This window comes from Acromyrmex echinatior, chromosome 13, assembly GCF_024713525.1.
Source record: "Acromyrmex echinatior isolate Ae372 chromosome 13, ASM2471352v2, whole genome shotgun sequence".
NCBI classification, from domain to species: domain Eukaryota; kingdom Metazoa; phylum Arthropoda; class Insecta; order Hymenoptera; family Formicidae; genus Acromyrmex; species Acromyrmex echinatior.
Genome location: NC_141864.1, coordinates 424,232 through 447,887, shown reverse-complemented (window position 1 = coordinate 447,887; position 23,656 = coordinate 424,232). Strand labels below are relative to the sequence as shown.

The 23,656-nt window shown below is 35.5% G+C and overlaps 1 protein-coding gene across 3 annotated transcripts in view; it reads left to right on the top strand.

The window, feature by feature from the left end:
* The window catches only part of LOC105153240 (uncharacterized), a 354,849-nt gene that overhangs the window by 310,526 nt on the left and 20,667 nt on the right, over positions 1-23,656 (top strand). For 2 of the 3 annotated variants that reach the window (XR_015547195.1, XR_015547194.1), the window contains exon 6: positions 177-12,522. The exons of the other annotated variant lie outside the window; for it this stretch is intronic. The gene's annotated coding sequence lies outside the window, so the exon portion shown is untranslated. Of the gene's footprint in view, positions 1-176; positions 12,523-23,656 lie in introns of those variants that run through there. 3 annotated transcript variants of the gene reach the window in all.

Sequence of the window (23,656 nt, the reverse complement as noted above, 5' to 3'; positions counted from 1 at the left end):
CGATGCCGGAATATTAAATTTTACAAAAAAAAAACATTATCCTTTCACATACGAACATGTAAACAGCTGTAGGTGAGTTATCTTGCCATGCTGTAATGTTACAACTAGTGATATAAGTTTCTGACATAATATATAGCAATGTTACCAGATTAACAGGGTTTGTTTAACTTTTTTAGTACAAAGTGGCAGTGCTGTCCATCCTACCGATGCGGTTGCTTCTACTTCGCGAGGGAAGAAAAGCTCCCTTGGAAGAAGAATCCTCACAAAATTCCATCGATGATGAACATCAGCAGCAGCAACAACAGCAGCAACGGCAACAGGCGCATCATCAGGAGGAAAATAATCAACATCGACAGGATCAGCATCGTCAGCAGGAGGTTAGAGATAACTTTAAATGTATTGAATTAAGGACGAAGAAACTCGCGTCGATTTAAGAATTTTGCGATATTAGGGAGAGAGGCAACTTTCGATATGTCCGCCACCGAAGGTAGTGATATTGTTCATTAGATAGAAAATGCGTTCCGAAAATTCGGGTGTATACACTACATTCACATGTGAACTGAACGATTACGTAGGATTATTATTCGAGTCAGTCTAGCGCATGATCTGGCCTATCGTTTCATCCAGCACGCGACTTAATTCACGAGAACATACGGTAACTCGTGAGTTCGCTGGCGCAAAGTGCTGGAGGATTCGATATCGCGAAAAATTTTACCATACGCGTTTTCAAAATCTCAATACCTGCCGGTCGCGAACGTCATTCTAATCGAACTCGCGAAGATGTAGCTCAATGAGCAAACGCTCAATTTTGCAAATAAACAATACAGACAATTTATTATATTTTTCCCATTCGCTCGTAGTGGCGCGCGTATATCACGAGCATGGGTAACTGCATACAGAGGAACCGCAAGAAAGATAGGAATCCGTGAGATATCAGCATTCTTTGTTACAGCGTAAGCTGGCCGAAGAATTAATGAAATCCGCTGGTATCACGATTTCCGAGGTTGTGGAATTCACGAAATCGAGTAATTTCAATGGATTTTAGCTTTTAAAAATATTATGATATATAATTTCAGTGCTTCCAGTCGCGGCGAGAATCCAATGTACGACGACTGTGCGTTATTTTCCTCTCTAGGTCGCGAACTTCATTTAAATACAATGTATTACGAGAGCTTGCGACATTATAATCCTGTACTAAATTTAAAAGCCGCCGCCAGTTCTCGCGGAGGATATTGCGTAGTATGCAACATGGACTTTCATAACGACAGAGGTCATTGATGTACAAAGAAAATGCCCACGCTGTTATGCCATCCCGTCTTGCGAATGCCCCAACTCCCAATGTTGAGTTAATTAAATACGATTCGTGTTTTCGCGTCTTCTTTGGGCGTCTTCTTTGGGCGTCCGTGTTTCGAGCGTCATCGTGCGCAGATCATACAATGATCAATCCTTCGCAAGAGTTTGCGAATCCATTAAAATTTGCAATAGTTGCGGGCGATTGGTTAATTCAAAATCGCGACACGATTGTGACGTAGTTTATTGCAAAACTTGTCGTTTACAGTCTTCGAATCATTTGTGTTACATGCAACCTCTTCGTCGTAAAGCCTTAGTAAAAAACCCTGGAGAGGGTAGTACGGCATCGCGAGAAAAAAATCCACAAACAAATACGAATGATGCCGAAGACACGAACGAGTGTGTTAAAAGAGATCGCGCCGCATTTGTGTTTTATGATTTTGAAACGCGACAAGACGAGACGCTTGAAGGAACGAAGAACATAGATAAGAAGAATTCACGTTCCAACTCTGCGTTGCGCAACAAATTTGCGAACCGTAAGCGGGAATAAAGGCCATTATAGTGCGATGTCGTTAGTGCGGAGTGCGTGAATTCGTATTTTGTAGAGATCCTGTAAAAGAGTTTGTCGATTTCGCGACGCGAATATCTAAATATTTTTTAAAAAATCATCTATATCACACATAATGCTAAAGCATTTGACGTACAGTTTATTTTAAAGTATCTCGTTGAAAAGTCAGGGATAACGGAAGATCCTCGGGTGATTTTGAATGGGACGAAAATTATCATGATAACAATCGGTCGCATGAAATTTATTGATAGTTCAAATTATATACGAGTTGCGGATAAAAGTTTTTTCCTCATTCGTTTAATACGCTATCAAATCAAAATTATATTGGGTCCATACCTGACGCCCGATATTATTCGCCCGAATAAATAAAATCCGAGGAACACGACCGTTTTATAATTTAGCACGAGGAAATATCACGATCAAATTTTGTTTTTGATCTCAAACAAGAAATAATAAAATATTACTGGAATGACGTGGATATCCTTCGACGTGCGTACATGGCGTTCAGAAAAATTTTTTTAGAACGCGAAGATGTGTCCGTTCGCAGAATGCATCGTACAACAGAATGCATGTATTTTGACTATCGCTTTCATGTGTATGAAAGTTTTCGCAAAAATTTTTTACACAGAGAAAAAATAGGAATTATTCCACCAGGTGGATATAAATATAAAGATAATCACTCGTACAAAGCACTACAGTGGTTAATGTAGATGAAGCGTGAGCTCGGACATTCTATAATCCATGCAGGGCGAGACCGCTAGTATCGGATTGCCGATACAACAAATATTACGAAGTTGAATCAGCGAACGAGACGCTATGTTACGTGTTACAATTTCACGATTGTTTTTGGCACGGTTGTCCTGTTATCGAATCAATCGTGAAAGAAAACTTATGGATATTACACGAAGATATAATCGATGCACGATACGAATGAACTCTTGCAATGACATGACATCTTCGACAATATATAGGGTGATGGAGAAATGAGAATATAAATTCACACAAGAAATGCGCGAGAATCGCGAGATGCACAATTTCCTCGAAAACCATTCAATGTTAAGCAACCCTCCTCGCGAGGCATTCTTTGGTGATCGCACGGAAATATCACAATCCGATACGAAATTACGAGTATGGAGAAAATACGTTATGTGGACGTGTGTTATTTCTATTTATACGTATTTATACGTACGAAAACAGGTACTTTTCCGTTAGGCCAATCTGCGATTTATATCGGAGAACAATGTTTGGAGTTAATTGGCGTAGCTCCGAATTTTAATTTTGATTCTGTCGAGGGTATCATTCGATGTACATAACTTCCTCCGCGCGATCTCTTTTATCCTGTACTCCCATACCGTATACGAGACAAATTGTTGTTCGGGCTGTGTCGTAGTTGCTACAAAACGTTCTTGCAGGCCGAGTCCACTCACGTTGTCCCCGCCGATCGTAAATTTGTAGGTGCATGGATATCCTGCGAATTGCGCAAAGCCCTGGAAGGTTATCTCGTGACGAGCGTGAGCGAAATATGGCTATTTAGAGTCACATGGTTCGATCCTTGTACAAAGCAAGGTGGTTTGTTTGCCGAACATCAAACAGTTTTTTTAAATTAAAGCAGGAAACTAGCAAATGACCGAGCGAATGCCTGAATGACGAGAGTAAAGAACAGTACTTTCGGGAATACAAAGAAACCGAGGATATCGTTCTCGATAGAAATAATAATAATCTCGCCCGAAATCCTGGTTTATATTCGGTTGCGAAGCTCTGCTTGAATTCTTTCTGGGATAAATTTGATCAACGAACCAATTTGCCTAATAGAAATCGTCAAAAAATACGAACGCTTGGTAACGTTGCTCACGAGTTCAGAGCACGAAATAATCAATATATTACCTGTCAACAACGAGATAATATATATGTATTTCGTAGCAACTACGCGAAGGAGCGATCGCGCCTTTTCCACAAACCAACTCTGTAATCGCAGCATGGACGAAGTCACAAGCACTGCTGATATTATACGAATATCTATAAAGAAATTAAGCAGTCGCGTTTTATATTACAATATAGACTCGTATATTTACGTAAGAGGCGAACCGAATAAGTACGAACCGTGTACAGGGAATTTTCTGGGCGATATGACGGACGAACTCGAGAGCTACGGACGAGATAGTTTTATTGAGTTGTTGTATCCGGGGGCCCCTACGCGTACGTCATTCGTGTACCGGAAGATTGCCGACATAAAGTTTGTACAGTTAAAGGAATAACTTTAAATTATAAGAACTCTCAAATTATAAATTTTAATAGTAGTTTTAGGAAATTGATAATGGATAATGAAAGAAAAAGGCGAAATGAAGAAGAAAAAACGGCAGGGGCAATGATAAATTTGTGTTTTAGCGCAACTCGTTCGCACCGGTATTGATAAAATGCAAGCTTATTAATATTCCCTTCTGTACGATTTTAGGAGAGAATAATGATTTCTTTTTCTTTTTCTCGGCTTATTCTCTCTTATATTTAAAGTTTGCGAATTTTCCACCTATAGTATTTAAATATTATGTAAGAAAAAAAACTAGAATTTAAGTCTTTTTGTAAATAATAAAATATATCTTTTATAATATGAGATTTAGGCTCTAGCGAATAAAATCATCACAAATAATCATGCCAATAAGAGTTGACGCATGCTGTTGGTATGTATGTATATATTTATTCAAGTATATATAAAACATTAATTACGCAAACGTTTTGATCCTTTATTTAGGATCATCTTCAATGCTATTCAAATTAACTCTTTTGTCGCGAATGTCAAGAATTAAAACTAGGTTTACAATTAAGTCGCTTTCATATTACATAGTTTCTACAGATTATCAATGCATCAAACCGTAATGCGTTCATTCGTCCAACGTATATGTAAATCCTCCCAAATAAAATTGACAGATTAACTAAATAATAAATTAATTACACATATAAGTAAATAAAGTACTGGTTATATTTTAACAAACTTACATGTTAAGCTATGTTAGATTGTTGTTGTCCATTTGACATGTAGATGTCTCGAGGATACGATAAACAATCGATGTTTTTCATACGAAATAATTGTTGTGGAGAGGGAGAAAATTTCACATTGTAAGTAATATATCTGAGTATGCAGAATCTAACAGATTAGTATCATTTTTTAAATTTAAACCATTTTTTTTTGCTGTTTCATATAGATCATTTCGGATATAAGCCGTCTTTGTAAAAAACTTTTTTCATCGTGCTTATCGTATCCTCGCACGAGATTCACATGTCGAATGGACAACAGTCTAATATAGCTTAACATATAAGTTTGTTAAAATATAATCTGTACTTTACTTACTTACATATGTATATATGTAATTAATTTATTATTTAGTTAATCTGTCAATTTTATGGGGATCTATATATGTATGTTGGACGAATGAATGCATTACGGCTTGACGTATTGATAACCTGTAAGAACTATATAATATGAAACAGCGATTTAATTATAAATCTAGTTTTAATTCGTAATTCTTAACATTCGCGACGAAAGCATTAATTTGAATATGATCCATTGAAGATGATCCTAAACAAAGGATCGAAATAATTAATCTTTTATATATACAATACTTGAATAAATATACACAGCATGTGTCTTATTGGCATGATTACTTGTGATGATAAGTATCTTTTGTAAAAAAAACATTTTTATAATAGAATTTTATTAAATTATTTAATGTGAAATGTAAAAATATAAAAATGTCAATATAAAGATTATGGGTTTCCTCCGTGTCCAGATCCATTCTTGAAATGCCAACGTTTCGTGAGTCCTTGCAGTCCATTTCATCAAGGCGAGGAGCAGTCTAGTATTGGCTGCTAAACGTTGGCATTCCAAGAATGGATCTAGACACGAAGGAAACTTGCGAAACGCATAATCTTTATATTATAGAAAGCACCCGTGGAAGTCTCAAGAATATTATCAAAAATGTAAATATTTAATTGTAATATAAAAATATAAATATTGTTTCTAAATTTTTTGTATAAGAGTTAGCAAAAATATAATCAAATATAAAAAACAAATTAAAATTATATATATTTCCTTTTCTTCCTTCCTCTTTTTTAAAAAAAAAGTACCGAATAAAAAATATTTTGTACTTGAAGAAAACAAGAAGTGATTTATTATTATATAATTCTAACTAACCTTTCTGATTTCTACAAAAATTTTTCCCTCGCTGTGGCATCGCAGTAAGCTTATTGACGATGATGCCACGCGTACGCTTAACGATAGAAATATACGCTGATCGCGAGCTCCTTCGACGTACGATGATAAGTTTATGCGCATCGCACCGTGGCAAGATCAATTTTTTGCCGGCCGCGGTGCTCTTCGCTGACAAGCTCATGTGGGGATACATTGACGCGAGCGCTCGTCCGCTGCGTAAAGGGCTTTGTCGTCTCGTTGATCAGCTTATCCTCCCGCCCCCTAAAATTATTTCCTTTCGCGTATTCTAGAAATTAAGTGACGTTTTTCTTTTTGCTTTTGAAGTCGCATACGCAGATCGTTTATTTCGTAAAATGGACATACGATGAAGACATCCTTGGACGTCGATCATATGCGGACCGACCGGTTTCGTGAAGACGATCTTTGTGAAGACTATTCTCTGACATTTATCTCTCATTTACATGTGAGAGTTTTGTTTTATTACGCGAAATGGCAAGAAGCCTATCGCCAATACAATACGGTACTTGTATAAAAGAGCTCGAAGAATAAGCGTTGAAGATGCAACAATACTAAAGTGACGAAGAAGAATATAATTGAATTTCGCGAGGGTTTACTCCGTCCGGAAGATTACTCGAACGATTCGCTTTCTCCGAAATTAGTGATAATCGACGATCTTATGAGAGAATGGTCATCATGCGACGTAATCGTGGATCATTTTACCAAAGGCAGTCATCACAAGAATCTCAGTGTTATTCATTTCTCGCAGAATCTCTTCATCAGGGGCGTGGTCAGCGTGATATATCACTCAACGCAAATTATTATACATCATCATTTTCAAAAATCCACGTGATCACGCTCAAATTCATTTAGCGCAAGTCTATCCCGACGATCTAAAATTCCTAGAAGCATACTACGACGCCACGAGGTTTCATGGGTATTTATTGTTTGAACTGAAACAATCAACCCCGGATGAGTATCGATTTTGAACGTGTATTTTTCCCGAGGATACGACTCATTACGTCTATGTGCCGCGTAGATCATTTTCCAAATTCGTATAAAAGTTGAATACGGGTAATTACACATATCAGTCGTAGAGTTTTCTCGCAATGAAGATGGGTGACAAAAAATCGCAGTGCGACAAAAATCGCCACACATTCGATCCGAGAAGTATCGATTCGCAAGAGAAACGTCTGCCTCCTCGCGGCGCTCTATTATTTGAACAAAAAACAACGCTTCTTACGCAGCGCTGACGAAAAACTTATTCATTGTATCTATGAATGTGTTTTTAATACACTCAAAGGTAACGTCTCGCTCGAACGTTATAAAAAAAATCGGTTTAACAAATACAAAATGGCTCTACGTTGCATCGTTGCAAAACGTAATTGGAAAGACAAAAGAAAGTTGTTGATGTAGCGAGGCGAATTTTTACCTTATATTATTGGACCTATATTATCGGCTTTATTATCACTAATTATTGAAAGAACGAAATAGTGGGGATAAAACACTAATAACACTATAAAGAAGACCAAAAAAATGGTTTTAATTTCAAGAAAATTTCGAAAAAAAACAACATCAGCTATGTCAGAATCCGTTAGCGGAGAGTCAAAGGAAATCGCAGTATTAATAACTCCGCAAGCACTAATACAACGCAAACTCCCAAAACTCATCTAACACAACTTGATGCGGAAATAAGTCGTATTCTTAATTCCAACTGGCCAGGCGACGAAAATGAAAGATAGAAAATGTACAGAGAGATACCTGTGATTTATCCAAGAAAGACGCGAAGACAGAAAGACGCACGTAATGAAAACGAAAATGTAGAAGAAAACGATGCTTCCGCTGATAACAAGACGAACAATGGCGTTTTCTATGATCTCATGCAAACATCCGATATACCGCCACCACATTCCATCAGTACACCGATATTATTATGAAAAATTCCGAAATTTCGTGCGAACATAAGCAAGCGATGAAATGCATCGAAGAAATAATGGAAACAGTACCGAAATCTTATCGTAAGCACATTTACTGATAAAACATTTGTTTCGAAAAGCTGCGTCTGATAGAATTAGTTGGGACGAGCACAGAATCGTGACTATTTGGAGACACTGGTAGTGTTTGAGATCAGTAATTCAAAAAAAAGGTAAGAATTCCTTCGGTCGACCGACAGTAATTGTTATTGAACGCACGCACAAGGCGAGCTCGTGATTTCATCTCGAGCCTGACTTTAAGCCTCATCAAAGTCAGAGATTCATTGTTCTGTAGTCTTTTCAAAACAATTCGGTACACGCAAACAGGCACCGGCAACGGACCATCGAAAGTTCTAGAACAATTCAATTCGCGCACGCGAGCGCCGCGCTCCGACGAATACGTCACGCGCTGTCACCAATCCCGCGCACGGATTTTCTGTCGCGCATGACTGTTACGTTGAACGTCGCTAGATAAGAATCGAATGCGCCAATCAATTTTGTACAACCAATGCCACGTGATAATTACGATTGTGGCAAAATTTAATTGGATTTCTCCCAAGAAGAAAGCCCGGACCGGAAGTAATAAATGCTTCGATCTCGCCGGTTCTCAAAAGCAGATTGGGCAGATTGCTTAAATAGTTTACACCGCTTATACCGTCTACACCGCTTAGAGTTCTTAGACTTCTTAGAGTTCTTACTTCTAAAAGTTCTTCGAGTTCTTAGAATCATAGTCTTGCTACTATACCGCTTCGTGAAATCGCCGTGCTAACCGCTTAGTGAAATCGCGATAAAACGAATCTTTCCGAGAAAATCGCCGAGATTTTCCATCACCGCGATTCCGAATACAATTTTGGAAACGGTGGCTGCATTTGATATTTTGTTAATCTAATATTTAATTAATTATATTTTTTGACTCTATAACTGATTATATTAAAGAAAATTCTTTTGTTAAATTAAATGAAACGAAGTTCTCTTCACTGTCGTGCATCACATCACCTTGTGCCGTTCTCTCACTCGAATCTTTCCGCGCGGTGCATTCTCGCACAGGTAGTGTCTCGGTAATAAACATAGCGCGAGACATGGATATGCCTTCTTTACACAAACCGGCGAGTTGCGTCAGATCGAGGTTATCAATAACGGCTGTCCCAATCGAGTCTTTAAGTACACTTAATCGATAGCTTACTCCGATCGTATTAAATGTGCTTTTATTTTTTTCCCTATGTGCCATACAAGCGAAGATATTGCGACGCAAAGTTCCGAACTGCCACTTTACAGATTAAGATACGTCATTATCGTCGACCGCATTCCATGCATTCCTTTCATGTCCTTCTGACATTTTTTACGCAAACAGCACTAGTGATATACATTATCAGCGAGCGCTGAGATCTGGAGACACGGTAGTGTATTGGTATTAAGCGTAGCATAAGCTTGTACTACGATAGTGACTCGGTCGGTTTTTTTAAAACAACAGGATCGATAATAATGAAACGCTGGTAATTGCTAACTAAACTAGGAAATGATAATGAAAAAGCGATTTATTTGATCTCGATCTCCATTTGTTTGTAACTTAATATTAAGGGATCGGAAGAAATTATACACTGATGTTTATTAACTAAACTAGAAAATGATAAACGAAAAAGCGATTTATCTTTATTTGTTTATAATTAATATTTAACATAAAGAAATTGGAGGAAACAAAATTATACATTGGTATTTGTTAACTAAGTTACAAAATGATAATGACAAAGCAATTTATTTGATAACGATCTTCATTTGTTTATAACAAAATATTCAACAAAAGGAGATCGAAGGGAAACGAAATTATACGCTAGTATTTGTTAACTAAACTAGAAAATGATAATAAAAAAGCGATCTGTATCTATCTTTTTTTATAATTAATATTTAACAAAAGGAGATCGGAGGTAAATTATACACAGGCATTTGTTAACTAGGGAATGATAATAAAAAAACTGTTACGTCCAGATTCCACAGTTTTTTTCTTTGATTAGAATTTTCGTCATCACTATAAAAGTTATTAACAACTAACATCGTCGATAGATCTGTTTCTACCACAGGAAGTTACAATAATGACGAGCCGAATAACATTTGCTTTTTTAAAACTAATAATCCAGTCGGGACGAAGTTGTTGGATTAAAAATTTGAACCAAGTGCCAAATAGACGAACTTTATCCCGAGGAAGAAGTAAATAGATTAAGAATTACAAACTGAAACAACAGTTGTCAGTAATAAATGATACATGCGGCTCTAAACTATTGAACATCCGGCACATATTCGATGACGAAAGTTGTCTTAGACACAGTATCCCAGTATTTTATTTCACAACCGATATTCTTAATCCTAATCCTAGATTAGACAGTTAGTAACATACGCGAGGCCTGCACTCGGCACTACTAGCTCGTGAATATAAAGAGGAGGCTCTTCACGAACAGTCAGACAGCCAAGCTCCACACGAAACTTTACCGGTTCGCGACTATACAAGTCATTCAGCAAGCCGACACTCTGCCACAATCATATCGCTCCACCGATCTTAGTGGTGAGTCGCGTTTAATTCAATCGAAAGAGTCTACTCGTTTACTACGTGACTCAAGTAACCGAAGCCGCCAAACCGCTGGGTCAACCCTTCCCTTGGAGTCCTTGGACAATCACAGAGATCGGACCTTTGACGGTCATCCTTAAAAGCCTAACTTTGTAAAGTAAGTCCTATCTCGACATATATACAATATAAAAAATTAAAAATAATATTAAAAAAATAAAATAAAATATAATATATTATTTATTTAAAATCAATCATTATTAGATGAAACTGCATTGCCCGGCATAAATTTTAAGAATTATGTAATTCTAGATGCCTCGAATCAATTTCAGAGTTTATGCAATTGATGCCTTCAGTCTGAAAACTTCAATCAATACAAATTGCAGCAATACAAATTGCAATACATAATTCCTTTTTTTTTTTAATTATTAAAAACTCATGGGAGAATCCTCCATTCACAACATAATTTTGAAAAATCAATATTTCATATACGCGCAGCAACACAAGTTAAATCTTTAATTACAATTCTAGTTTCTTCGTCAAAAAGAGTAATATCTGGATTCAAAAAAATTAAATATTGAAAAAAAGGCATATTTATATAGTAAACGTTTTAACATCTCCCGAACTGCTGTTTTATAAAATTTTATTTTAATTTCTTGCGCGTTTTCTAAAGGTAATATTGCCAAAAGATTTTCGATACTCAGATTTCGCATATATATCATTTAAATGAAGGATGTTATTTTCATTTTTCACACCTAAATTAACGATTTCTTTCAAAGCCTCAGGAGTTATAAAATTTTTTGCAATTTGTCGAATGATTTGCTGGCTATTTTCAAATAATTTATGTACTAAAATTTTGTGTGATTGAAAGAAAGCATTAAAATGGTTTAAAAAATTTAACGAAAATTTTAAAAATAATAAATATGATTTTATTGTAATACTATTTAATTCTGATAAAATAATTCCCGCAGATCTTAACTTATCCTCATATACTGCTAAAATAAAGAAATTTGTTAATATCCCAATTGTCTAGAATTCTAATTATACACTTATGTAAAATCAGCCATCTTGTATTCGATAATTTAAGAATTTTATTTTTTTCTACTTCAAAGAAATCTTGAAATTCTTTTAAAATTACACATCTCTTTACACTGCCCGAAACATAAGTGGCAACATATCTCTTTACACTGATCGAAACATATCTCTAATTTTCACATGATTTCAGTAATTCTTCCAAAGCTTTTCTAGCTACGATCGCGGCTGAATGGCAAATGCAATTTAATAATACTATACCCGGTACTTCTGATTGTTAATGAGAGAGAAAGGAGTTTTTATGGCCAATCATTACTGATGCGTTATCACTTGCCATTCCGATTATATTTTTTAAAGGTACATTTTTTTTTCTAATAGGTCTTTAAAATTTTGAAAAAGTTTACTTGCCGAACAATCTGTAGCATCTAAAGATATTAGTTCTAATAATTCCGTTTTTAATTTTTTATTTGACTATAAAAATTGCACAAGAACACATAATTTTTGTATCCGCGATGTCAGTGCTTTTATCAATTAAAATGGAAAATCGATACGATTGTAAATTTTCTATAAGTTTTTCGGTTTCACGTTTCGCGATAACTTCTTTAACAATTTTGCTACACTTAGTTCGGGCCGTGAAAAGTCTTGTGCAATTCGAAAATCTATGAAAATATTTTTTAATGATGGAGTTATAATAAATGATCTGCGTTGCAGATATACGAGGACAAGTCAATAAGTTCTTAGAAAATCTGTCAGAGGGCACTCGCAGTGTCATGTCACATAACTTTTTGACAAGTAGCATCTTTCAGTTGATTACTGTCAAATTTTGAGCGGAATTCATCGCGTGGGTTTATTTCTGTAGACGATTAAAGCGAACAACCTTGGTATTTTTTGCAAAATGGAAAAACCGAGTTTCGTACAGTGATCAAACATCTACATATGAAAGGTTTAACGCCGAAAGAAATCAAAGCCGAGTTGGATAATTCATAGCACATCTGCACCAGCGTTTGTGACTGTATACAATTGGGTGAATGAATTTAAACGTGGTACATCCACATGTAATTCACCTCGTTCGGGACGTCCAATTGAGGCTGCTACGTCAGAAATCATCGATAAAGTCCACGATATTGTTTTGACTGATCAACGAGTGAAAGTGCGCGAGCTTGTTGAGGCCACAGGCATATCACATGGCAGAGTGATTTCAATTTTGCACGAACAATTGGATGGAATATGAAAAAGCTATCGGCAAGATAGGTACCGTGTTTGCTCACTGTGGATCATAAGCGCGACCGTGTGACGATTTCAAAACAATATTTGGAGATGTTTCACGTAATCTTGATGAATTTCTGCGTCAATTCATTACTGTGGACAAAACGTGGATCCATTACTTCACATCTGAGACGAAGGAACAATCAAAATAATGGACTTCACCGAGTGAATCAGCTCCGAAGAAGACGAAGACCGTGAAGTCAGTCGGAAAGGTGATGGCCACAGTTTTTTGAGATGCACGCGGTATAATTCATATCGATTACCTTCCGTCGAAGCAAATGATCAATGGCGATTACCACGCAGCCTTATTGGATCGTTTCAACAACATTTTAAAGAAAAAACGGCCCCATTTGGCGAAAAAGAAAGTGCTCTTCCATCAAGACAATGCACGATTCACACGTGCCCAGCACGATGGCCAAATTCAACGAATTATGCTACGAATTGCTTCCCTATCCAGCATATTCTCTAGATTTAGCCCCCTGCGACTATTTCCTGTTTCCAAACCTGAAGAAAATGATTCAGAGGAAAGAGATTCACCACCAGAGAGCAGCTCATTGCCGAAACAGAGACTTATTTTGAAGGGTTGAACAAATCATATTATTCGGACGACTTGAAAAAGTTGGAGAATCGTTGGATCAAGTGTATTGAACTGAAAGGAGATGTTGAGAAATAAAAATGAATAAAAAAAATGTGTTTTACTATGTTTTTCTAAAAACTTATTGACTTGCCCTCGTAACAGCAGATTATGCAGTGCTTATCGCTTTATATATAATCCGCTATTATTATATGCCTGTTCAACGCATGGATTTCCGAAGGCTACACAAATTTCTCTGCATGATCCGTATTGCTGTTGCTCAAACTAATAAGATATTCAGTTTTGTTGGATTGTACTTTTTCGTTGGACGATTCTTGGTCCATTATTCCCTCAAATTCTACTTCTATTGCTTCAAACAATTTGTCTGTATTTACACCGTCCTCAACATCTGCACGATAGTCAGCTATTTTTTACATTACATTTATTGCGATCGATTCGATAATCTTACAAGGCCCCACGAAGGTCAAATCAAAGTCTGAGGTACCGCGCGCTGATGACCTATTATACAGGGTATAAAAAAAGTTCCAGACCTCTTAAATTTCTTGAAAAATAATCATTTTTGAGAAAAATGTTTTATATAAAAGTTATAGGGTCGAAAATCTATTGACTGACCTTATCAATTTGATCTTGGATGGCGCCACCAAGGTCAAGTCAAAGTCAAATCGATTTTTTTAAACGAAATATAAAAATCAAATCAAGTCAAAGTCAAATCGATTTTTTTAAACGAAATACCCTATTTTTTATTTTAGAATCTAATAGATGAAGCTGGGAGATTTCCAAAAAATATAATAAAATCTCTTTTTAATCAGTACTTTTCAAGTTATGAGAATTGAAAGTTACGGAACCGCCGGCATTAGTATTGTCTAAGGTATTACGTAGAGATTGCCTGAATGGATTTATGAGTCATGTATGTGCCCGCGAATGTCTGTATTTTTATCTCCTCCTCTTTCCTATCCTTTCCTCTCCTCCCCTTCCCTCCTACTCCTTCCCATCCCCTCTCCCTCCTTTCCACCCTTTCAACAAAGCTGGACTACATAAGCTAGAGATCTCTTCTGTCAAATTCACTCTTTCTGTGACCTGTGATTGAGAAGATATACTTTTTTGTGATACTTTGTTCTGGAATTGCTTATTGCCACATAGTTATCTTTGTTTATAAAGTATTTATTTAAAATATTTTATAATGCTTACTGAACAGGAGCGTATATCCCTTTTAATGATGCGAGAATGAGGTGATAGTAGGAGATCTTACGCTTATATGTAACAGAATTTTTTAATCAAACTTTTAGGAATGAGGATAATGGTATATCTAAATCGACTGTTATTCGTACTGTACAACGTTTTAAAGAAATGGGTTTTGTAAAAGACCATAATAGACAAGGTAGAACAGCAGTAGTGACAAATCCTGATAAAATTGAATGTTCTACAATCTTTTATCGAAGATCCGCGGAATTCAATTCGCAAAGTTGCACAACAACACGATATCGATCCTATGTCAATTCATAAAATTCTAAAAAAAGGAGAAATTTCATCCATATAAGATCCATCTGGCGCAGGAACTATGTTAAGATAATTTTAATCGTCGCATTGAATTTTGCAAAGTATGGTATTAAATATTAATAGAAATCTTTTATTTAGTCAACATTATTTTTTCAGATGAAGCTACTTTTGAGCTAACCAGGAATGTAAATCGACATAAGATATTGCAGATATTGGAGCGATAAAAATCCTCATTGGATGTACGAGAATATTCGGAATCATCAAAAAGTCAACGTATGGGCTGGAATTTTAAATTTTGAAGCCATTATTGGGCCTTTCTTCATTGAAAGTAATTTAAACGCTAACAATTACTTAGCCATGCTTCAAGATGAAATAGTTCCGGCAATCCGAAACATCGCTCGTCAAAACTTCAATGACATTTGGTTCCAGCAAGATGGGGCGCCACTTCACGCCTCTACGGTTTACGAGTACGCCAATATCTGAATGAAGTTTTTCCGAATAGTTGGATAGGAAGAAGGGGTTACATTGAATAGCCAGCACGATCGCCTGATCTAAATCCACTCGACTATTTTTTGTGGGGATATTTAAAGGGAAAAATTTATAATACTAAACTTAGAAATCTTAATGATTTACGTCAACGAATAATAAATGAATCATGCCTCGCAAATTTTGTAGAAATGCAGTCTTAAGTTTTTATAATCGTCTAGCACATTGTCAGACTGAGGAGGAACGCCAATTTGAGTATTTGCTATAATATGTAATATTCTTTTAACTCTAGTTCGCCATATTGGGATATAACGTATCTAATATGATTTTTCACATTGCAATTCAGACTTTAACTTTTTATGTAATTTAAGAATAAAATATTTTTTGTTTCATCTTTGTTTATTTGTTCTTACTCTAGAAATATCAATTTTGTATGTGATAAGTTAAAAATATGTTTTCTATTTTTTTTCATAGATATAATTTGACAAAGTTCCAAATCCCGGTGGTCTAGCCGAGAAAGTAACTAAAAATTGGTAGGTAAGGCAAGCTGGGTTAAAGGGATGACAAATGCTCAAACGAATGACAGTTGATTTATAGATACTATATACCATTATCTTTATTTCTAAAAGATTGATTGAAAAGTCTTGTCGCTTGCGTAAGACTTACCTATGACCACCCCATCCTCACATCATTAAAAGGGATATGAACACCTTAGCTTAGGTAATGCTAATGCCGCGGCGGTTCTGTAACTTTCAATTCTCATAACTTGAAAAGTACTGATTAAGAAGATGCTTTATTATAATGTTTTGGAAAACTCCCGATCTGAGCTATTAGATTCTAAAATCAAAAATAGAGTGTTTCGTTTAGGTGTTTAAAAATATCGATTTGACTTTGACTTAACCTTGGTGGCACCATCTAAGGTCAAATTGATAAGATCAGTCAATAGATCATTATTGACTCTATAACTTTTGTAAAATATTTTTCTCAAAAATGATTACTTTTCAAGATATTTAAGGGGTCCGAGACTTTTTCTACATCCTGTATATTCGGTTTGCGACTTCTTTGTCCCTTTGTCTACCTCCTATTGGGTCACACTTTGTGATCTCAGTATGGACGATGTATCATCGATCTCTTCCTAAAAATACCGTTATCGGCACTTCTCTTAACGCGTCGCGACGTGTCATCGATCTCGCGGTTCTTCCCAGATAAATCGTTATTAACACTTCTGATCTTGGAAGAAAGAACTGTGAGAACGCAGTATGATTTCATCATCTATTCCCATTGACAGTGCTTTGTTTAGCAGTCGGAACATCGATGATGTGTCATCTCCTAGACAAAATATCTTGTCCACGTTATAATACCGCAATGCATTTTGGGGCGGGATCCGCGGCAGGGGCGACAGTCCTTAATGATACGTGACATTACAACATGGCGGTATGTATCATTGATACCAATAAACCGACGCTGAGGTCTTCTCCGCGCCTTCCCCCTCCCTTCCTTCACGTCTACGAGTACCTCCCACGCCTTCCCTCCCGCGCCCACGAGTACTTCCCTGCGCCTCGTGTCCCCCTCAGAGGACCTAAGTTAGAATCCCTCCATATATACTACAACCATTTATGTTTATTTTTTAATTTGATAGAATTTAACTTGATTAGTTAAAATTGTATTGGGAGTACAAATTAGTTAGGTCCGTTTTTTTGTGTTCAAAAATGCATTTATTTCAAAACAAAATGAATGAACAGATTAATTAAAGTATTGTCCATCGCTGGCTACTATTTTTTCCTATCTCTCAGGTAATTTTCGAATTCCATCTCGAAAAAATGACTCGTCTTTGGAGGCGATCCAATTTTGAAGAAGCGAACAGGTGACTTGCCAAATCGTGCTGCATCCGTGCTGGAACAACCAGTAATCAGAAGAAGCAATGTCCGGAGAATACGGCGGGTGCGGTAAAACATCCCATTTGAGCGTTTCCAAATATTTTTTTACGATTTTTACAAATATTTTTTACTTTTGCGACATGAGGCCGAGCGTTGTCATGAAGAAAAATAACTTTATCATGTCTTTGCTCGTATTCCTGCCGCTTTTCTCGCAATGCACGGCTCAAACGAATCAATTGTAGCCGATATCGATCGCCCATAATGGAATCGTCAGGTTCAGCAGCTCATAGTAAACAACACCCTTTTGGTCTCACCAGATACAGAGCATGATCTTCGAACCATGAATGTTCGGCTTTGGTGTTGATGTTGAGGTCGATGGCAACGATTGACCGGGCTTAGCGTAGTATTTTTTCTTCTTGGGGTTGTCGTAGAATATCCACTTCTCATCTCCAGTCAAAATCCGATGCAAAAAACCTTTTCTTTGTTGTCTTTGAATCAGCTATTCGCAAGTGAAAAATCGCCTTTCAACGTCTCTCGGTTTCAGTTCATAAAGCACACAATTTCCTTGTTTTTGAATTATTCCCATCGGGCTCTCAATCATGCAGAAACGGCTTGTTGAGTTATTCCCAATGATTCTGCAAGCTCCTCTTGCGTTTGACTCTGATCTTCTTCGAATAATGCCTCTAATTCTTTGTCTTCGAATTTTTTTGGCTATCTAGAGCGAGGCTTGTCTTCAACACTGAAATCTCCATCTTTGAAACGTCGAAACCATTCCCTACATGATTTATCAATTGGAGCAATGTCACTATAAACTTCGACAAGCTTCGATGGCCTTCAGCTGCACTTTTCTTCCAATTAAAGCAGAAAATTAGAACCTCCCGCAAATGCTGCTTGGTTAACACAAAATTCAACATTTCAAACACAGTAAAAATCAAGGTTTTTGTATGAAACTCAAAGCGATATAAACTGAATATTATTAGTAGATGTCTAACCTTTCTGAAAACACCAAAATCAGTTGTCACTATAAACCATTCACAACAGCCGGGGCCATCTTTTGGAAAACGGACCGAATTAATTTGTACTCCTAATAGTATCTGAGATTTGTAAAATCGGTTTGCAATCGATTTTGAACCTTCGTTGCTAGCGAGTTGTTCGTCGTTTCGAAAACCCCCAACAATTTTATTGTCGGTACGATGGAGGTTATCAGTTGTACACGATCGTGCGATCGATCATCGGATTTGTACGGGATTGCGGAACGCTCGAACGTCTCGCTCGTTTCGTCTCTCTCCTCCTCCTCCTCCTCTTCCTCCACCTCCTTTTAAGATTTGATGAAACAGCATGTTTATAATTTGATTACATATTTAAAATACTTACAGATAGTAAGACGACATTTGCATAACATATAAGATTGCTTTTTCCCTCGCGCGCGTGCATGGGAAAATTCAATGAATTTTTCAATGAATTTTTTTCAAAAATAACCAATAAAAAGGTATCAAATTTATTATGAAATAGACAATAAAAACATTTTCTCTTTCTCTCTTTCTTTTAATAATTATTATATTAAAAATAGACATGTAAATACAATAATATTTATAAGTTTTTTAGGAAATAATGAGGTTTAATTCACGAAACGTAATAATACTGCTGTCTGCAGTATTTACTGCCTTGACTTCCTAGAAAGTCCTGTAACATCAGAAGAAGTTAATAAATAATAATAAGGCTTTGTATAAAACAATGTAGTCAAAAGAAGAGTAAAGAGCCAGTAATGTAGCAAGAAGAACTTTAATTAAATCATAAAATTCATATAACAATTATAATTGACAAAAACAAACTTTTTGATTCCGCTCGAATCATTTTCAATGTTTTTGTAATATTCAAACATCGCTATAAACCAATATACATAAACAATATACATGGTAATTAAAAAATATATCTTGAAACTAACGTAGTTCTAATATTAACACATATAAAAAATAAGAGCATAAAAAACCACAGCACAAGTTATAGTTTGTGATATTTAATTATTATTACATTAATTAAAACATTAACGTTTCGGCCACAATCTGGCCATCTTCAGTAATTCAATAATATTCTTAAAACTCAGAGTTACATCTAGTTGACATTAAATTCAACAGTCGAGAGTTGTAATTAAATAAACATGTTCTTTTATATGTGAAGATGCTTCATACAGTAATGTTACAACGTCAATTGTCATATCAAGAAAAGTGTAGAACAAGAATTTCCAGATTCTAAATAAAATTGTATATATTAAAATTTTCTAATCGGAATATAAAGAAATAGAATCATTACCTGTTTTACAGCAAAAAAACCAAACGATGAATCTCGAGTATTTCTTTTTGTGTACACAAATAACAACACATAATGTCACGACAAAATTCTAACTGTGTAAAAGAAATACTCGAGATTCATCGTTTGGTTTTTTGCTGTAAAACAGGTAATGATTCTATTTCTTTATATTCCGACTAGAAGATTTTAATATATACAATTTTATTTAGAATCTGGAAATTCTTGTTCTACACTTTTCTTGATATGACAATTGACGTTGTAACATTACTGTATGAAGCATCTTCACATATAAAAGAACATGTTTATTTAATTACAACTCTCGACTGTTGAATTTAATGTCAACTAGATGTAACTCTGCGTTTTAAGAATATTATTGAATTACTGAAGATGGCCAGATTGTGGCCGAAACGTTAATGTTTTAATTAATGTAATAATAATTAAATATCACAAACTATAACTTGTGCTGTGGTTTTTTATGCTCTTATTTTTTATATGTGTTAATATACATGGTATTGCAAAACTCATTATAATTTATAATCCCGTATTCTTCATTTCGTGTAGTACGCTACGAGTCATTTATATCGAAAATTAAAGTCAGAAAACAATATTCTAGAAAAGTGAACAAAAAGTTAATACTTAATACACACATTAGCAATATAATAATGTACCTGTCAGTAATATCGATAAATGTATTGAGAGTTTATTAAAAAAAAAAGAAAAAAAAACGTAGATAGATGATAATCTATATCGTGATACAATATGTTGGTTTTTTTAATTGAAGCAAATTTGCAAAAATAACGAACATCTATTATAACTTCCACGACGTCAGATAACTCAATGTCGAGAAGGAAAACATTTAGAGAAGAATAGAACAAGAATAGAAAAAATGGTAGAACAGAGGGGAAAGGAAAAGAAAATATTAGGAAAAAGAAGAAAACATATAATGTTAGAATACAATTCTGGCAAAAACTCTGTGTCATTTTGTCTATTTATTCCATGTTTCTGTTTTCTAATGAACCATTTCAGATATTAATCTTTTTGTATGAAGGCTCTACAGGGTCTGGAAATAATCGCCAAATATTTCATGAATAGATAAAGCGGACTAAACTGAGTCGAAAAGTTCTCTACCATTTTGTAAGTTTCCCAATAGTTAACGAGATATCCTTAAAGATAATCCTTAAAGATAGCCGAATACGCGCGCCCACCCGGTCTACTACTGCGAAGTGTATATGCCTACCAATCGCTTGGCGCGCGGATCGTGGGGAGCGGGGATAGCCTGGCAAGGGCGCTGTCCGAGCTATGGAGGCTTGCAGCGGTGCGCGAGGCGCTTTCCAGCCAATCCCCAACTCCTCACGCAAGCCATCGCGATGGCGAATATTCGGCGCTTCAGAAATTAATATTTCGAAAATCGGGAAATGATCGAAAGCTTTTTGAGAACTCAATTTGGTTCGCTTTAAAGCGTACGCGTGTATATACAGAAAAATGCTACATATGTGTAAATATGTTGTTTTAAATAAATAATAAGTGTATTTTAAAAGTGTATTTAAAATATTTGATAATTTCACCGCCAATGTTCGTGAATAAGATAGAGCGAACTAAATTGTGTCGAAAAGTCCTTTGCCATTTTGTAATTTTCGCAATAGTTAACAAGATATTAATTATTAAAATATTGGTTTTTCAAGAATTTTTTACTCAAATACTATCAACTTTACAGAAAAACAGCAAGAGACAAAAATTGTTTATTTTGTTCTCATAAGATCAAAATAACGCTCTAGAAATCTTTTTAGAATTTTTAAATAAATCAACCTTTTAGTACTGAATTTTTTTATTAACTATTTTTATCAAAAAGGGGAAAATACAGTACAAAAAATTCTGAAGAAATTCCTAAAGCTTAATGAAAAAAAAAATGAACAATATTTGTCTCTTGCTCTATTTCTGTAAAGTTGATAATACTTGAGTAAAAAATTCTTGAAAACCAATATTCGGCGATATTTAGTAATCAATATCTTGTTAACTATCACGAAAATTACAAAATAGTACAGAGCTTGTCGACTTAGTTTAATCCGTTCTAAGCGTCCAGGAGCGTTGTTGGCTTGACAATTATCAAACACTCTGTATTATCAAGAAAATATTCTTTGTAGTTGTTACTCAGAAGAATAAGAATAAAACTTGCATCTTTTCTTATTAGCACTAGAATGATATTTTTCTGCATGTACGTACACGAAATAATCAGTATATAATGCAGGCTCACAAGTCAAGAAATAAATATTATTTTTGTCAATTTTCTAAAAAACTGATGAAGTATTATCATTTCCACGCCACTTGGCGTGGTAGATAGCATAGCGCATTTTTTTTTAGTATTATATCTCCAATAGGTCTAATCCATTTTAATGCAAGAATTGTTCGAAGTGTTTTCCTCGCTCTCGTAAGCAGATTTCGGCTCTTCGAGTCTATATTGCACGTCGCGCGGTGTGCTATTTCTGGTATAATGGTATTCAAAGCTGCGAGAATCGCTTCTCGTGTCTCAGTTTCATTCCATTACGGTTCAGTACCATTACGAATATGCCCGACTAAATCTTTGATGTGACCCCAAATGAAATAGTTGACCACGTTAAGATCCGGTGATCGCGCCGGCCAAATGATTGGGCCACCTCGACCTACTTGTCCGAATAGCGCGTGTCTAATATGTTGCGTACCTGCCGCGAAAAGTGCGCAGGAGCATCGTCGTGTTGGAAAATGAGTTCCCCCCGTTCGCGAAAAGGAATGTTTCGAAGACGAAGAATCGCGCATTTGTTTTTGCGAAGATATTTGTTTTATCGACCAGCGATATTAAAATGCACCTTGGCGAACAGTGTGCAGATTTTCATTTGCCCATAATAAATTATTGCGTGAGTTAAACACACCATTTGATGTGAACGTTACTTCGTCCGTCCACAGAATACGGTCGGGGAAAAAGACATTCTGCCGACATTGCGTGAGCAATCCTACATTACATTTCGCTGACAGTTAATATTTCTTAAAAAAACAGCGAAAACATTTTATAAAAATAATACAAATATCTTCACAAAAACAGATACGCGGCTCTTTGTCTCTCGCAAGAAGTTGCTGCCCGTTAAAAATGATACGGATGTAAATAAATATTTCGTTAGGACTATTCAAAGAAATATTCATTAAAATTCAATAAATTTCTTTCTCAGTATAGGAGATCCCACGAGGATTTACAAAGTTAATCCAATTTTCATATTTTACCATGTTTTAGAGAAATTTTCCGTAAATTATAATATTGGTCCCACACGGAATGCAAGAGATCCGGGTTCGACTCCCGGTCGAGGTAATATTTTTTCGCAATAAGTTTATTACAGTTTTTTAAGATTAATTTGGGAAATTTGGGAAGATTATTAATATTTCAGATTGATTGCGTTGAAAGCCTGACAACCATATCGGCACGTAATTATCATTTCTGAAATTAATTCATTAATTCATTTATTTGAAAATATATATATATTAGTTCAACATCTCAACACTCAGACCGTAGTGGCGCTTCGTATTTAAAAATAATGTTATTTAACATAAATGGTCTTGTTGTATAATATTCTATCTTATTGTATAATATTGGTATTTAGTAAGTCCTCATCTATTGCGAGAGCTAAAGCTTTGTCACTGAGTTGTTCAGATAATTTGATTTTTTATCTTTTGTGTAAATTTTGTGTAAATAACATTTTTGATACTTCAGAAGAGGAATTTGTATACTCAGATAATAATTTTGCAGCTTTATTTTCTTCCTTCCTCAATGCAGATGAAGCTGCAAATGTAAGTGCTGCACTCTCTTCTTTTCGCAATTCAGTAAAGCGACGCCTTTTTTGTGATTCACTCAATGTATGAAAAATATAGCGCTTTCGTCCAGCGAATAAATTATTTTTACGTGTATTAGTTTTACTAGTACTATTTGGTGTATCAGTATTAGTATTACTATTTGCAATACTAATATTCGCAGTTTCTAATGTTCGAAA